An 8,799-nucleotide genomic window follows, 5' to 3' on the forward strand; every position below is an offset into this window, starting at 1 on the left:
ACAAAAAAAAAGACTAAAAATAAAATAAAATAAAAAGAGAGAGGGATAGAAAGAGATAAAGGGTGAGATCCGCGTGATGGAGGGACCCCGGCACTATGGGCCCTCCCTTGTACTAAATCATACATCAAGTGGGTCCCATTTCATGTGGCCCATTAAAATTAAATCCAACGGTGGAGATCCCATCTCCACTAAATTAAACGGTCTAGATGACCCTAAATATGCAAGAAAACAAACATCATGATGGGGTCCATGGAGAATGGCCCCATCATGGAATGATCATGGTGATCCAAGTGGGCCATTGGCCACATCTTAGGGTCCAAAGTGAGATCCGAACCATTGATCGGTTGGCCTCACTTGGCCCATCTTAAAAACATCAAAAACTATCCTATCCAAACACCCACCGCTTGATCTTCTTGCTCCCTTGGCTTCCTTAGTTCCTTGTGCTCCTCTTTGATGGAGGAAGATGAGAAATGGATGGTTGAGATGAGAGATGAAGGGGTAGGAAATGGGCCACACTTGAAACTTGGGAAAAAAAATGGGAGAGGGTCTCATACGTATGGAATTGCTTAAGGGAGAGTTGAAATGAGAGAGAGACTTGTAAGGGAGACAGAGAGAGAGAGTATGGGTGATGGAGTGATGGGGGATGGTTTGGGTTGAAAAATTGTAAAAAGGTGTATGGTTGTTGTTGAAATTTGGAAAAGAGGAGTGGTGAGGTGGAAAGAATGGTGGACTTTTGAAAAAGGTGGAGATGGGTTGTTGTACTTAAGGTATGGGATGCTTTAATGGTTGATTGATGGGACTAATTGTAGAGATTCCCTCGAAATCCGCAACGCGCGGTGTTTCTTCGGAATAAACGCTGATCGGCATCTTCTTGCCTGGGTATCGGTTCGGTGCGCAAGTCACGGCGTTGGAACCGCGGCGACGACGCGGTCGCTATGATATAACTTTCGGACCAAGCCGACGTCGGTGCGCGGGACCTGGCTTAGGATCGTGCGCAAACACCGAATACGGTGCGAAGGTTGCCGGAATTTGACCGGAAGGACCGCGGAAGCTAACGGAACAGTACGGATTAGGACACGGGTCTTACAATATAACCCTATAATCCTATCGAATCAGTACAAGGTTTACGAGGACCCGCCTGATAGCTGAACATAAAAGAATTCTTCCTCCTCATCTAGGAAGTCGAACTCAGCCGCATAGACTTCGTCCTCACCTGTATCTACAACAGAGTCTGGTTGGTGTTTTAAAACACCATCCCATGGTGGGAGTGAGTGATCAACTCAGTGGTACTATAAGGCAAAGGTTAACATGTTATCAATTCAATCAAACAGTAATGATAAAGCAATCCAACAATCACTTACTATCTACTCTTGTTAATGCAGGGATGGTGTATAGTATGATGCATGCCCTTACAAAAAGCTCCATCAAAAGTGACTCCGATAACCAATTTCGCGCATGACAAACTCCCTAAAGGTGCAACTTCCTCACTAAAGGACATACAATGAGGTGCATGGTCATGTTAGCCGAGTACTTAATTAGGCTTATTCATACAGCAGATTTGGGAAGCTAAGGTACCTTCTTTTATATCATTAACCTAAATTGAAGATCCATTTAGGGTCGTCAATTCTAGTTATTCACATACGATAGGCAAGTTGTAGGGCATCACCCCTAATGAAAAGCGGTGGATAGGCAAATTTAAGAGTTTATACTCGCGGTTACTCCGTGACGTTCGTCACCTCAATGTAAGCCGACAACTCAAATACGATGTCCCATACCACCATATTTGGCTCACGAGTGTTGTGTTGCTCACTGGTCACTACGGGGAGGCTCGTCACCCCAGCGTAGGCCAACAACTCAACCATGGTGTCCTATACCACCATGTCTGGCTCATGAGTCTTAGCGGATCATGGTACCATGGTTGAAACGGGCTTTTACATTGGTAAGTGGTACCTTAGATTCAAGCAGTGATGTCCATACATGGTAAACACACAATAGGCCAATTAGTTTATTTGGCAAGTTCGATTGATACGAGCACATACAAACTTGATCGACATGGAGCACATAAGCACCCTTTGTGGCCTAACTGAAAAGGCCAAGCTATATGTCCTAGAGGGGGGGTGAATAGGACAATGCCAAATAAAAACTTATAACAGCGGAATAATAAAGAAAATGATAGCCAAATTAAATAATAATGCAGGAAAGAAAAACAACCTCAAAATTCAGATCTTGAGAGGTTGATACAAACGTTATTCTAAGGACAACCTTACACCAAAAACAGAGTTTATGGTAGGACAACCTTATTTCTAGAAAGGTCTTTGTATCAAGTCTCAAATCGAAGAGGAATACAAAAACAAATATGAACTGAATTGAAATAACTTGTAATTAAAGATGTATTGTTCTAGGGACAGCCATACACCATAAAAATGGCAGGGCAACCTTGCTGGAACAACTTTCAAATGAAATTGAAAAACAAGCTTATAAAGGAATAGCAGAAAGTAAATTCTAAGCTATTACAACATTCTCACAAAGCTTGAAATAATTACAACATTCACCACCATACATACATCCCACAAAAAGAATAAAAAAATTAAAAGAATAAAATAAACAACCACAACACAAAGGATTTATAGTGGTTCGCCTGTGTTCACCAACTGTTATACAACTGCCACACAAAAAGCTACTCCACTCCTAATATCCTCACACAGGGATATTAGCATTCACTAAAAATAGGTTTTCCCAGTTCACCCAAAACCCTTACAATTGTGTCTTTGTATGTGGGCTTACACAATTAAAAACCCCCACTTCTGAGTTTTCCTGGCTTTCCTCAGATAACCAATATAACAAGATTTTTCCGGCAAATCTTGAAAGAAACCAAAATAATAGAAAGGAATTTACAATATGTAAAATACCTGAATATCTTCTTTGTAGCAGCCCGGTAGAACCAAATCAAAGTAGATGATTGAATGTCCAAGTTCAATGTCCAGTACTCGATTACAATGGTTCTAGTTCTAATAGATTTTAAATTAAACCAAATAGGGCTTGCCTTAATTGATTTTGATTCCAAAGAAAGGGAATAATAATTCCTCTTTATCAAAACAGATTGGAATAGTAGAAACAAAATCAATTAAAATAAAGCTAAGGAAAGAAGATATTAAATAAGCACACTTAGCTTAAATGGAGCACAAAATTATCTCTCGAAGTTCGACAAAGATTGGCTTGAATACTATAATTAAATCGATGATTTCTTCGAGATTCGTGCTCTATTTATAGGTGAGAAGATCGTGTCTTCGATCGGTCTAGAGTGCTCTTCGACTAGTCGAAGCCATACCAATATATTTGAAAGATTAGGCGGGATAAGCGCAGACCGTTCTACGACTGGTCGTAGGTCACCTACGACTGGTCGTAGGTTTCCTTCGACTGGTCGTAGGTCCTGCAAAAGTTCGCTGGACTTCGAGTCGTAGATTCTACGACTGGTCGAAGATCAGTCGACACTGCTCCTCTAGTCGTACGAATTTCTGGACTAGTCGAAGGCTAACAGTTTATCCGTAATATGTAACAAACTTACGACTGGTCGAGGATTTTCTTAGACTGGTCGAAGCAAGTCTAGGACTAGTCGAAGCAGACCTAAGACTGGTCGAAGAACAGACCAATCACATGTAAAATAACATTCGACTTATGTATCCGAAATGACCTACTTTTAAGGTCATCCTATGGTCAAACAAAACTCAATCATGAAGTATGGACATTGAAACAAGAGACCATGAAGAATGAGCCTTGAAGTCTTGATGTAGACTAAACCTTGAAGTAGCTCAATCATGAAAGTGGCTTGAGTTTCAGCTTGAGTCTTGATTTCAGCTTGACTTTCAACTTGAGTCTTGAGTTCAGCTTGACTCTCAACTTGAGTCTTGCCTTGTACTTTCTTTTCGGCTTGAGTCTTGTTTTGTGAGCAGCTCTTGCATTCAAGATCTTGAGTTTTGTACTTGAGAGCTTTGCTTGATGTGAGCTTAGCTTGTTCATATATGTTGATCCTTGAGAGAGCTTCACTTATGCAAGTTATATATAACAGAGTATAATAGTGATTTTGGCACTACAAATTTGACAACACATAGGGATAGAAACTATAGCACTTACAATCTCCCCCTTTGTCAAATTAGTGACAAAACACATAACCATAATAAACAAAAGGATAACAACTGGTTAATACCTGCAAATCAATATTCAATATTCAACATTCAACCAGTCATTATCATTCAACAAGATCAAACATATATTCTCCTTGACACCCCACTCCCCCTGAGTAACATAACCAATGCTACTCCTCTCACAATCACATTAACAACAAACCATTCTCCCCCTTTTTGTCACAATATGACAAAGGAGAACTAAATAAAGGAATGAGTACAACAAAAGAGTAAACATGAGGAGGAAATAGAGTGCAGCAAAAGAGACATAGAGATACTCAAGATAGCATCACAGATATCCAACATAAATATTACATTAAGAACAAATATCCAGCATAGAATCCAACTCAAACTCAATCAAACAAGAGCAAAGTAATAAAGTTATTACATACCAAAAGTCTCATAGAAACTAGTCGGAATTAGAACTTGAAGATGGAGCAGGAATAGAAGGATCAAGTTGGTGCATGCCTTTGTTCAAGCGCCTAAGATATTTGCGCATATACTTGAATTGCAAATCATGAGCAACAGACATGTTTTCCAACTTAACATTTATATCCTCAACTCTACCTTCTAATGCACTTAGACGTGCATCAACATCAGATGGTACAAAATCTGGATCATTAGCAGAGTCAGAATCCAGTTCCTCAAAAATATCATCCATATTAATATCAACACCAGCTTCTTCAGGACCACCACCACCACCACCACCTTGTTCAGGAAGCAGATCCAACTTCATCTTATTAATATTTGTATTGTTGAAGATCAGATGATGGATTGGTGCTTCATCAACAAGCATATCGACTAACATATGAGTAGCCAATACAGTCATAAAGTATGCAAATGGAATGTCACTATGACCAGGATGGAGGCGAAACTGAAGAATAAAATGACAGATTAAGGAAGGCAAACAAATCTGAGTACCATTTGAGATAGCATGGATACCATTTAAAGTGAAACCCGTGCTCCACGACTGGTCGTGGGTATCTACGATCGGTCGTAGTACGACTGGTCGTGTATACTCACGACTGGTCGTACAAACCCCAAAAAATTCAATTTTCTATCAATTTTTACAAAAATTGAAATACAATCTAGCAAATATATACAATATTATACAAGAAGGCATAAATTATCAATTTAAAATGAACATGCCAAGATCAAATTTCATCTTTTTGAACCTGCTTTTATCTAGAGGTTTTGTGAAAATATCAGCACGTTGATCTTCAGTAGGAATATATTCTAGAGATATAACATTTTCTTCTACTAATTCCCTTTTATAATGAAATCTAATGTCAATGTGCTTAGTACGAGAATGCTGAATAGGATTTTTTGAAATATTTATCGCACTGGAATTATCACAGTGTAATAACATAGAATTCTGTTTAATTCCATAATCACTTAGCATTCGTTGCATCCAAACAAGCTGTGTACATGCATTACTAGCTTCAGCTGTTGAAAGTGATATAGAATTTTGTTTCTTACTAAACCAGAAAACTAGACAATTTTCAATAAAAACAACCACCACCGGTTGATTTTCTATCATCTAGATTACCAACCCAATCAGCATCCGAGTACCCAACTAATTGAACATTGGTTTCATGAGGATACCGAGACCGAGATTAACTAATTGCGACATATCTAATAATTCGCTGGACAGGAATCAAGTGAGATTCTTTTGGATCGATTGATATCTTGCGCAAATACCAACACTTAGAGAAATATCGGTCTACTAGCAGCGTTAGATATAACAAACTACCAATCATACTCCGATAAAGTTTTGAGTCAACATTTTTACCATTCGAGTCTTTTGATAGTTTCAGGGTAGTACTCATAGGAGTATCGAAATTCTTGCCATTCTCAAATCCAAATCTCTTAATTAGATTCAAGGCATACTTAGATTGAGAAATGAATATTCCTTCAGATTGTTGCTTTACTTGCAATCCAAGGAAATAAGTCAATTCCCCAACCATGCTCATTTCAAACCGTGATTACATCAAATCTGTAAACTCAGTAGTCAAGTAAGTACAATTTGATCCATAAATGATATCATCAACATAAATCTGTACTATTAAGATATGATCATTTTGTTTTTTAACAAACAGAGTTTTATCAACAGATCCCATTTGAAAATTATGAGTTAAAAGAAATTTCGTTAGTTTCTCATACCATGCCCTAGGTGCTTGTTTTAATCCATAAAGTGCCTTTTTAAGCCGATATACATGATCAATATTTTTGGAATCTTCAAATCCCATTGGCTGTTCAACATAGACTTCTTCATGTAAATCGCCATTTAGAAAAGCACTTTTCACATCCATCGATAGATCTTTATCTTTTTAAAACATGCAATGGATATAAATAGTCCGATAGATTCAAGACGTGCATGGTGCAAAGGTTTCATCGAAATCAATCCCTTCAATTTGAGTATAACCTTGTACCACCAGTCTAGCCTTGTTTCTAATTATATTTCCACATTCATCAGACTTATTTTTGAAAATCCATTTTGTTCCAATGATGTGTTTATCTTTAGGTCTTGGTACGAGATACCAAACATCATTTCTTATGAATTGGTTGAGTTCATCTTGCATCGCAACAATCCAGTTCTCATCAGCCAGAGCTTCTTTTACGTTAGATGGTTCAATTTGGGATGTAAAACATACATAATTACATATATCCTCAAGTTGTCTACGGGTGCGAACACCAGTGAGAGGGTTTCCAAGAATTTGTGTGGTTGGATGATCTTTAACAGTCCTCAACTCAGAATCAGTTTGATTTGATGAAGTATCAGGTTTATCAATGATTAGTACTTCATCATTATCTGAATTAGAAGTTGGTGTGTTTAAATGATCATCAATGACAACATTAATGGATTCTTGAATCACACCAGTCCTTTTGTTCAGGACCCTATAAGCTCGACTATTTAAAGAGTATCCTAAAAAAATACCTTCATCACTCTTCGTATCGAACTTTCCCAAATTTTCACGATCACGTAAAATATAGCACTTGCTGCCAAAAACTCGAAAGTATTTAACAGTAGGCTTTTTATTGAACCACAATTCGTAAGCCATCTTATTATTATCTTTTTTTGTGTAGACTCGGTTAATAATATAGCAAGCTGTGTTGACTACTTCAGCCAAAAGATTTTTAGAGAGCTTCATGCTATTCAACATGACATTAGCCATTTCTTGAAGCACCCTATTCTTCCTTTCTACAATTCCATTTTGTTGTGGAGTTTTGGGAGCAGAGAATTCATGTAATATTCCTTGGTCGGTACAGAACTTCTCAAAATTGCTATTCTCAAATTCAGATCCATGATCACTACGAATTTTACTGATTTGAGAGGATTTTTCAGTTTGAATCCTTTTGAGAACTTTTCTAACTTCTTCAAGGGTTTCAAATTTATCCCTTAAAAAGACTACCCAAGTGAATCTGGTAAAGTCATTAACTATTACCAAGATGTACTTTTTACCACCACGACTTTCCGTTCTGGTAGGTCCTATCAGGTCCATGTGGAGAAGTTCGAGTGGTCTTGATGTGGTATTTGAATTCACCTTTTTGAGTGAGTTCTTTGTTTGTTTGCCTATCTGGCACTCACCACATATTTTATCTAATTTCTGAAGTTTGGGTAAACCTCTTACAAGTTCTCGTTTGCTCAATCGATATAGATTTCGATAATGTACATGTCCAAGATGTTTGTGCCATAAATTAGTCTCATCTGTATGGACCATGTAACATGTTTGATTAGATGAGCTGGATTCGCTAATAATATAGCAATTTTCAGACGTTCTATGTCCAGTTAATATTACAGAACCCTTATTATTTAGTATTTCATAACTTTGATTAGAAAACCGAACATTATGGTTATTATCACATATTTGTGATATACTAAGCAAGTTGTGCTTTAGGCCTTCAACATATAAAACATTTTTAAACACAGGAAGATTAAAAAGTTGAACCGTACCTTGGCCTAAAATCTTGCAGTTGCTTCCATCACCAAATGTGACTGAACCATCAGTCATATCTTTCAGATCGGTGAATAAGGCTTTGTCACCTGTCATATGCCTGGAGCATCCACTGTCTAGGTACCACTTTGAATGACTTGTTGCTTTGAAAGCGGTGTGAGCAACCAAGCAGGTGACTTTAGGAACCCATTTCATAACTGTTTTGGGTTTAGGAACATAGTTGGTCTTCTTTTGTGTATACTTGTAGGAATGACCTATAGAGTTAGATTTTAATAGCTCCTTGAGTAAATCAACTATCTTTTCAGCTAGTGGATTTCGATTCTGATTAAAGTTGACATGGCTGTTTCTAAGTTTTTGAAAAGTTTTTGAATTTTTAGAAAAATCTTGATAAGTACTTTTCCCTTTTGAGTTTGAGGACTCTCCTTTAACAAACATAGGAGGAGTATACTTTTGTTTAGGAGGTTGATTTTTATCATAGCCCAACCCGGATCGATCGCCACATTTTCTTGATCCGGATAACAATTTTTCTAACTTTGGATCACCTTGGGCATATTTCCATGTGTCCTTTAAACTCTGAAGAGAGGAAACTTCAGTTTTAAGTTTCTCAATTTCAGATTTTAAATCAACAATTTGAGAGTTTTTAAATTCCAAATCGTATTTTG

This window comes from Magnolia sinica, chromosome 19 (genome assembly GCF_029962835.1).
Source record: "Magnolia sinica isolate HGM2019 chromosome 19, MsV1, whole genome shotgun sequence".
NCBI classification, from domain to species: domain Eukaryota; kingdom Viridiplantae; phylum Streptophyta; class Magnoliopsida; order Magnoliales; family Magnoliaceae; genus Magnolia; species Magnolia sinica.